Source organism: Labeo rohita, chromosome 15 (genome assembly GCF_022985175.1).
Source record: "Labeo rohita strain BAU-BD-2019 chromosome 15, IGBB_LRoh.1.0, whole genome shotgun sequence".
Classification (NCBI taxonomy): Eukaryota; Metazoa; Chordata; class Actinopteri; order Cypriniformes; family Cyprinidae; genus Labeo; species Labeo rohita.
Window position 1 is genome coordinate 14,578,016 of NC_066883.1, and position 9,967 is coordinate 14,587,982.

The 9,967-nt window shown below is 31.5% G+C and overlaps 1 protein-coding gene across 2 annotated transcripts in view; it reads right to left on the reverse strand.

Moving 5' to 3' along the window:
• zgc:172282 (leucine-rich repeat and fibronectin type III domain-containing protein 1-like protein) overlaps positions 1-9,651 on the reverse strand; it is a 163,207-nt gene extending 153,556 nt beyond the window's left edge. For both annotated transcript variants that reach the window (XM_051130073.1, XM_051130075.1), the window contains exon 1: positions 9,157-9,651. The gene's annotated coding sequence lies outside the window, so the exon portion shown is untranslated. The remainder of the gene's footprint in view (positions 1-9,156) is intronic.
• Between the last annotated feature and the right edge of the window lie 316 nt (positions 9,652-9,967).

Below are 9,967 nucleotides of genomic sequence, written 5' to 3' on the forward strand. Positions count from 1 at the left end.
AGATATAAAGAAGAGTTAGAGAGCTCAACTTTATGTCTGGGTTTCTTAAGGATACGGATATGAGAAGACAAGTTTTCTTTGGTTTAGACTATAGTGAGAACTAGAAAAGTCTAGTTTCTGAATATCAACTTTGATGGGGTGACACTGACACCAAACAGAAATAATAGGGCACAAAATCTGTGCTGAATGCAATTTGCGCACCTCAGATCCTAAGATTAACATGAATAGTCCTCAATAAAATGGTTGACTATGCCACACATCTGAATAAATGCCATCATTCAATGAGGAACTGCTAGGTCCCCGTCTCCACCATTTTCCCATGCCAACATCAATCTCTTCATTTGAGGGCATTTAACTGCTGATCAGCCCTGAATGAAGAAAGCAGAGCATTCACTCAGACTTAAGCATCGGTCAGACAGCGGTGATTGTGCCGGGACCCCGTCATAAAGTGATTTTCACTGAGCCAAGGAAAGAAGAAGACAGACTGTAGGGATCAGTCATCCTTGAAAGGCCAAATAGGAAGTGATGGTTTCCCACCGTGCTGGATCTGTTTCTCTGCAGGAACCCCAGAATGGATTAGTAAAGGCTTTGGCTGTGGTTTGACTGGCTGTAACCGTAGATCAATAGAGGGCTTTGGAGCGCAGGACAAATACATAAAGTGCACTTAAGCAGACCTTAATTAGACCAACAGACACAATGTTGAGGGTACTATATAGAGTGACTGGATTTTGAACTGAGTGAGCCAAATGCTGCATTTTCTGGGTCATATTTCACATAATTATTATTTAAAGTACATTTGAAATTTAAAACTGCTTACGGAGGGGAAAACTGACTAGATCAAACACTATCAACATACATTTTTAATGTATTACACACTAAGGAACTTTTTTTTTACAGTTCTGGCTTTTGGAATAATGTGACTGTGCATACTTTACATTCTTGGTAAAATAAGTGACATTAAAATCCAGGGTGCAAATTTAATATTCGTTGAGTACAAATAAACAAGAAATAAATAAAGAAGTCAAATTACCAACCAGCACTTTTAGAAATTACATGCTTTAGAACTCAGCGTAAAAATGACAGGAGATACAACCGGTCTACTAAAGCTCAGTGGCTGTCACACATCTTCTGACGAGGCCGAAAGCAAGACATTTTTCTTCCATTAAAGAGTAAAATGTTGTAACCATCAGGAAGTAAGCAACCAAACCTAAAATATGAGGAATAAAATCAAACTGGTTGGTATGTCTGCTGCAAATATATGAGTAAAAGAGCAAAATATGACATATTACATAAACCATCATTTGGATAATTAATCATATATAATCATAATTAATTTTACTCCAAATAAAAATAATATTTTTTAAATGATTAAAACTACATTATATTATATTATATTATATTATATTATATTATATTATATTATATTATATTATACTGTATTATATTAAATCAAATCATAAATATACAAACAAATAACAGCAAAATAATTACATAGTGACAAAATGGAAAAAAAAGGAACATAAATAATCCCATATAAAAATAACAGTTTGTTTTATATCTATATCTATATATCTATCTGTCTATCTATCTATCTATCTATCTATATATATATATATATATATATATATAATGAATAAATTCATAATGAACAGTCGTTTGGATGAGTAATCATATATAATCATAATTAGTTTTACTCCAAATAAAAATAATTTATAATTAGAGTAAACGATATAAACTAATATATAGTTAGTTATTACAATTATTAGATTATAAATCATAAAATAAGTAATATAAATGATACAAAATAATTACATAGTGAAAAAAAAATTGACAATTGGGTGTATAATCAGTCTTATATAATATTAACTCATTTATTAAGGATGAAATTAATAGTTATTCAGATTATAATTTATCATATATAATATAAATTAATTTTATTTAGGATTAAAATAATTATATTAGAATTATATGAAATATATAATCAATTATTAAAACTATATTATTGTATTATATTATATTTTATTATATTATATTATACTATATTATATTATAATTAAGATTTTATTTAAAATTAAATTATTGTTTATTATTATTATTATTATTATTATTATTATTATTATTATTATTATTATTATTATTATTATTATTAATTGTAATATTATTATTAATAATAATTTTAACCATAATAAATGATATAAACTATAAACTAAAATATAATTAGTTATTACAATTATTAGATTATAAATGATAAAATAACTAATATAAATAATACAAAATAATTACCTAAAGACACAATTAACAATTATTGGGTTTATAATTAATCATATATAATTGTAATTTATTTTATTTAGAATGAAAATAATTAATTATATTACAATGATAGAAAATAAATATATAATTAATGATTTAAACTATATTATAATTAATATTATAAATACAAAAGAATAACAGCAATATATTTAGTGACAAAACGAAAAACAAAAACATATATAATAACAATTTGTTTAATTTAGAATGCACAAAACAAAACATAATAATTATAGATTATATTGAAATTATATGAATATATTTTAGATTTAAAACACTTATTGGCTAGGTAAATACAAATGAATGAATGAATGAATGAATGAATGAATGAATGAATGAATGAATCCGGCAAATTTTTTCTATTCACCTGCCATTGGTTGGTATGGGTAAATGCTTATTTTGGATCCTGATTACAACTGGTTTTATACAAAAAAGTAGCTGCCAAATCCTTGTATTATTCCAAATGTGAGTCCTCCAGTGAGAGCGCTGGTAACTGCATACTGTGAAAGCTCCTGTTCTTAAGCCCTTTTTGGACAGGACTAGTTTTCCCTGAGGAGGTCAGGTTAATTTGTGTTTCACAGACATACTTTGCGATTTTAATCCTCTGAAATCAAACGTCTGTGTTTTCCCCCACACAAAAACCAAAAAATAGCAAATTACCTACTGTTTTGCAGCTAACTCAAGGGGTCCTCTGAGAAATCTAATCCGGTCCGGATAGGGTGTCTGCGGAACGACACGCCGCTCCTCCTCATTTATTTTGACCTTCAGCGAATAGAGTAACAAAAGTTAAATTTCTCATTGCGCCGCCTGCTGCACCTTCATTATGGATTTCGACCTTTTGCCAGCTTTCTGGGGGAAAGTAACAGTTGGCGGTTCAAGTGCTACTGGCATCCGCTCCGACGTAAAGGGAAAATTAAATCAAGCAGAGTCCTATTGCTGACTCATATTGTTTTTTACAATAAAACAAGCCCTACGAAGAATAGGATTTGCAGCGAGTTGTTGCTAATACCGAAGATAAACACATTAGGGCTCAAAAGCTTTACTAGCCTCCTCAGGTCCAACAGAGAGCCATTGATTTTGCTGAGGTGTGAAATGTTTAAGCAGAATATTGATGTGCTTCGCAGCATAATGGAAGAACAGGCCCGACCTTCACCATCCTTTACTCCGCTTCACTCCCCGCCGTTTTTACAGCCTCGCCTCCGTTGCGCTGTCTGCGATGTGTATCTGCGTTGGCTTCCAGACCAGATCAACTGGAAAATTACACGTCTGGCCGTTTAAGCTCCGCTGGCGAAAGTCTGTTGTTGGGCATCAACTCAAAAGTGGCGAGAGTTCATTTAGAGCGGTCGCCGGGCACGTTAAGCGTCGAGGAGAGGGAGTGGGAAGAGTAATAGGTAATAGAAGAGCAACACACAGGCTAATACATCGGCGCAATTAGCCGCAAGCCGAGGCAGCTGTGGCGTGACGGAGGCCTGAGGGTAATTGCAGACCCCACTCATCACTGCCTCTCGTTAATACCGAACTCTACACCCCTGGGAGAGAGAAAAAGAGAGGGACTTCCTCTTCCTTTCCCTCGGCCCGCTCTCTACTTCCATTCCAATCATGCCTGAGCACCACTCTGCTTCATGGTGAGCCCACTCTCTGTCTTTCTCTCTGGAGATTGAAGTGTGCACCCTGGTCCTACCACATGCTGGAAAAATATGACAGTCTGTTTGAAAAGCCTGGGATGGAGTGTTCAATCTTGAGCGGAATATAAGGCCTTGTCTGCATATTCGGTGAGCGGCGCGGCTCATGATGGATGACAGGGGAGGAGGGAGGGAAAAGGAGGGAATCTGAAATATTCCACTCAGTGGCTCTTATGGAATTACGGCAACAAACGATGGTTAAATTACATTTTGCTACACTGTGAAACCAGTAACGCTGACTAACAGAAAACTATTACACTTGATGTGGAAATCAAGCTAAAAAAAGAGTATCTGGAAAATAAAAAATAAAATAAAATAAAATACACTTGATGTGGCAATCAAGCTAAAATAAGTATCTGGATAAAATAAAATTAAAAAATAAAATAAAATACTATTAAACTTGTGTAAATCAAGCTTAAAAAGAGTATCTGGATAAAACAAATTAAAATACTATTAAACGATGCAGAAATCATACTAAAAAGAGTATCTGGATAAAATGAAATGAAATGAAATGAAATGAAATGAAATACTATTAAACTTTATGTGGCAATCAAGCTAAAATAAGTATCTGGATAAAATAAAATAAAATAAAATAAAATAAAATACTAGTAAACAATGTGGAAATCAAGCTAAAAAAAGAATATCTAAATAAAATAAAATAAAATAAAATACTATTAAGCAATGTGGAAATCAAGCTAAAAAAGAGCATCTAGATAAAATAAAATAAAATAAAATAAAATAAAATACTATTTAACTTGATGCGGAAATTAAGCAAAAAAAAATTCTGAATAAAATAAAATAAAATAAAAAATACTGTTAAACAATGTGGAAATCAAGCTAAAAAAGAGTATCTAAATAAAATAAAATAAAATAAAATAAAATAAAATAAAATAATAAAATACTATTTAACTTGCTGCAGAAATTAAGCGAAAAAAAGTTTCTGAATAAAATAAAATAAAACAAAATACTATTAAACAATGTGGAAATCGAGCTAAAAAAGAGTATCTAAATAAAATAAAATAAAATAAAATAAAATAAAATACTATTTAACTTGATGCAGAAATTAAGCAAAAAAGTTTCTGAATAAAATAAAATAAAATAAAATAAAATAAAATAAAATAAAATAAAATAAAATAAAATAAAATACTATTAAACAATGTGGAAATCAAGCTAAAAAGAGTATCTAGATAAAATAAAACAAATTAAAATAAAATAAAATAAATAAAATAAACAATGTGGAAATCAAGCTAAAATAAGTGTATCTGAATAAAATAAAATAAAATAAAATAAAATAAAATAAAATAAAATAAAATAAAATAAAATAAAATACTATTAAACAATGTGGAAATCAAGCTAAAAAGAGTATCTAGATAAAATAAAATAAAATAAAATAAATAAAATAAACAATGTGGAAATCAAGCTAAAATAAGTGTATCTGGATAAAATAAAATAAAATAAAATAAATAAAATAAACAATGTGGAAATCAAGCTAAAATAAGTGTATCTGGATAAAATAAAATAAAATAAAATAAAATAAAATAAAATAAAATAAAATAAAATAAAATAAAATAAAATAAAAAAGTTTTTTTTTTTTTTTAGATTTTCTGATTGAGAAGTTTCTTCTAGTATACTACTACTACTACTAATAATAATAATAATAACAGCCAACACAATATCTTCCCAAATAAATAAATAAATAAATGTAAAGTGTCTCATGAGTAAATAAAAAAAAAAAAGACTAGATAAATAAATAAGCACATAAATGACATATTTAAATAAATAAATAAATAGTGTTTAATTTAAAAAATATATATCTTAATGAGATGCAAAACTGTGTTGTCTTTTTGTCAAAAAACATAAAATTCACACAGCTTATCTGAAGGAACTAGGATGAGCTTTTTATTTATTTTATTTTTTTTTGGCTGGAATAGTCTCTCAAGAAACACATCTTTTCTAAAAGTCATCATCTAGTCTCAGATAAGCTCAAAGAGGTTTCACCAGGAGAGCGGAAGTCCAATCAGTGCAATTTGAAGCTTTTAGCGTGCCCTTTTCCACCATGTGTTTCCTCGCTGTTCATCTGACACCAGCACGAGCTCTAAAATGCTAAAGAAACCTGTAAAACCTTGCAAATCAATCTAATTCAAAGACACTTTTTCATTTCACACAACAGGGGATGCATCATGATGCAGCAGGCGAGAGAAAATAGCTATACTGTGGTCGCTGTGACAGATGCAGCAAAACCAGACTGTTCCGCCAGCCCTGTTCTCACAGCTAAACGGTGACTCCTTAAACAAATGGTCGTGCCATGTGCATACTGCAATAACGGGACGTGCTGGTCCTAAAAAATCCACCTCTGGGTATTTGCATTTTATTCGTCCTGCTCTGTTATAGTTGGATGTCACATCACTAACCATCAATCCATAAAAGAGAATATAGGGCTGCATTATCATTTTTATCATGAAGCTGACTAATATATGAATAAAGGGCTTCTGCAGGACTTTCAAAGACCTTTTAAGACCAAATAAAGAAAATAACATAGGAAATAAATTGAATCAAACACATTATATTGATACAGTCTTTAAAGGGATAGTTCACCCACAAATGAAAATTCATCGCTCGTCTTCATTTACTCACTCTCATGTTGTTCTGAAACTGTATACATTTATTTCTGGTGGTGAGCACAAAAGAAAATATTTTGAAGAATACTGGGAGCCAAACAGCTGACGGTAACCACTGACTTCCATAGTATGGAAAAAATAAATTAAATTAAATAAAATAATAGTAATAATACAATTCTGTGGAAGTCAATGGCTACCATCAACCGTTTGGTTACCAACATTCTTTAAAAAATTTGTTTTTTGTAAAAAATTTAACTGTGAGTAAATGATGACAGAATGTATTTTTTATTTTATTTTATTTTATTTTATTTTTTTATTTAATTTTATATGTAAATATCTCTTTACAAATAGTTGACAGTAGCCATTGACTGGGGGGAAAAAAAAGAAAAAAAGAAGAAAAAAATCTATGGAAGTCAATGGCTACCGTCAACCGTTTTGTTACCAGTATTCTTCAAAATGTTATTTTTTGAAAAAACTGTGAGTAAATGATGACAGAATTTTATTTTATTCTTTTATTGTATTGTATTGTATTGTATTATTTTATTTTATTTTATTTTATTTTATTTTATTTTATTTTATTTTAATGTATTGTATTGTATTATTTTATTTTATTTTATTTTATTTTATTTATTTTTTTAACTATTAAGTCAAGTTTTTTTTTATTATTATTTTTTTATTTTTTTAAGAAGAACATTTTGAAGAATGGTAACCAAACCACTGACTTGGACACACACAAAAAAAATGGACATGAAAAAAAAAAAAAAAAAAAAAAAAAAAAAAAAAAAAAAAAAGTCAATAGCTACCATCAACTATAACCAATATTCTTCAAGTTTCCAATTCTTCATGTTTTTTTTTTGTTTTTTTTTTTCTTTTTGGAAAAACTTAACTGTGAGTAAATGATGACAGAATTAATTTATTTTATGTGAATTATCCCTTTACATGTACATGACTTGTATTAGCATTCTTGAAATAATAATAATAATAATAATAATAATAATAATAATAATAATAATTTTGAGTTTTTCAAAAAAAAAAAAAAAGAAAGAAAAAGAAGAAGAAGAATGGTAATCAAACAGTTGATGGTAGCCATTGACTTCCATGGTATCGAAAAAAGAAAAAAAGAAGAAAAAAAAAAGGAAGGAAGTCAATGGCTACTGTCAACTGTTTGGTTACCATTCTTCAAAATGATTATATATATATATATATATATATATATATATATATATATATATATATATATATATATATATATATATATATAATTAAAACAAGAACAAATATCTGAAATATGCACATATTAAAATTAACACATCCATGATTTAAGACATTTTAGACCTTAATTTGTGGAAGGGCTAATTAAGATATTGTAACACCAACAGAAGCCCTGCAATAAGTCAAAATAAGCAACTGTGTCATTTGCATATCCCATCAAACCCAATATGGCTATAAAGAAACAATATAATGAAATAACCCAACTCAGATGGCGATCATGTTGAAGGGCATTAAAGGCAAAGAAACATATGTTTGCTAACAGCACATACGGATTAAATTAAGACCGGTTATGAAATAACCACCTGCACCTGACATGACTCAAATGTTTTCAGGCTACAGAAGCTATAGAAGATACAGCACAAGAACTCATCTACAGGCCCACCGTGGCCCCCTACCTGCGAACGAGAATAAGACATTATGAGCTTTGCAACTTGACATTCAAAACTCCTCCAAATTTTAGACTTAGTATCACAGCAGGCAAATATGCAATGCATGGAAATTAACCAAGTGAGTTTGATCTTCCTTTTAAAGCATAGTTACATTAGAAATGCACTAGTGAACAGATATTAAACAGTGTTTGCTAATGAACATAAGAAAGCAATGGCATAATTTTTGCATTTCCATAAATCCATATGAGGTTTAAAGACAAATAACATCATTTTGATGACCTGCCAGTGACTTAGAATACAGTATGCATATATTTCATCCAAGTATTGGATGCATCTTTGCTGCTAGATTATATCAAGAGGTCTGATGCACTTAAAACCAATAGTCATCTGTCAAATTGCAAGCAGAAAACCCCTATCTAGATGTACTATCGCAGTATAAACGTGGGTAGAACATCTTGTCGAGCAGAAAAAAACCTATCAGGGTGTGCTGCCACCATGGGTAAAATATCTTGTCAGGCAGAACTAACCCACAACCCTAACCCTAACATTATAAGAACGCTTATATAGCCTACAGTTTGCCTAAACACAATGAAACACCATTTTGCAAGATCCAAAACCTTCTAGTAATTGCATATGCAAATAAAGAGGAGAAAGTGAGCTATCAAATTCATGATAGGGAGAATCGTGGCTCTGGTGCATTGCTGACCATTACTCAGCATCCATGCAGAGAAACACCTCGAGATCATTGCATCTAAAATAGCTTCATAGTCATCAGAGCCCAAATTGAAACCAAAGATGCGCAAAGCAAGAAGAGAGAAATAGTTTGCGCTGCGCCGGCAATTAATCTCAGCAAGCTGTTCTAAAGAGTCTTTTAAGAAAAAAGGTTACCTTTCCACAGCGATGCTCCTTCTCCTCCGGTGAAAAGTGAAAGCCGGTGGTCGTTTGGTGAGGACGGGGTGGGATAGCGCTAATTAAAGCCGGGGTAAAAGATCAGACAGGTTCGGTACGGTTGCACAGTACCTTAATGTTCTTCACAATGTGCGCCAAAAAACAAGCTTTCATTTTCTTCGCGTAACGCAATTTGCCTCTACTTTTGCTTTCGCGCACAAATAGTTCCCATTCTTGTGCTCGACCCTTCTTTCCCAGGTGCGGCGGCGAATCAGATAGCTAGTTTCCTTGGCTTTTCAGTTTCACCTTGCAATAAAGAATACATATCCGTACGCTGCTGAAATACAGGACAATCCAATCCGTCAGAGGTGTAGATCCTCGAGAAGGAAGCCTCTTGCAATATCATCCTGATAGATGGGTGAGTTAGAAGACAAATACGCACGAAGCGTCTGCTCGTCTTGGAGCATGCTGAAGAGTGGGCGTTATAGGGGTAGATCTTCACTGCTCACTGCCAATAAGCATGCATGCCTCCGCCTGAAGCGCTGCTCCTCTACATGCACACAAACAGGCGTTCTGTCAGCGCGGATGGCACAAACTTGTGACTTTGAGGTTGGTGAGAGGTAAAAGGATGCATCGTTATAGAGTACGAAGGGAGAACTCAAGTCTGGCGAAACTAATGGACCAGGGGGAAATATGAAATGAACGCCCGGCACGTGAGCGGCTCTAATCGGACCAACGCAAAAAGAGACGATAATCTGACCGGCGCAGTGAAAGAAATGCGCTGCGCCCTTTGGTTTCTTTGCCCATTATC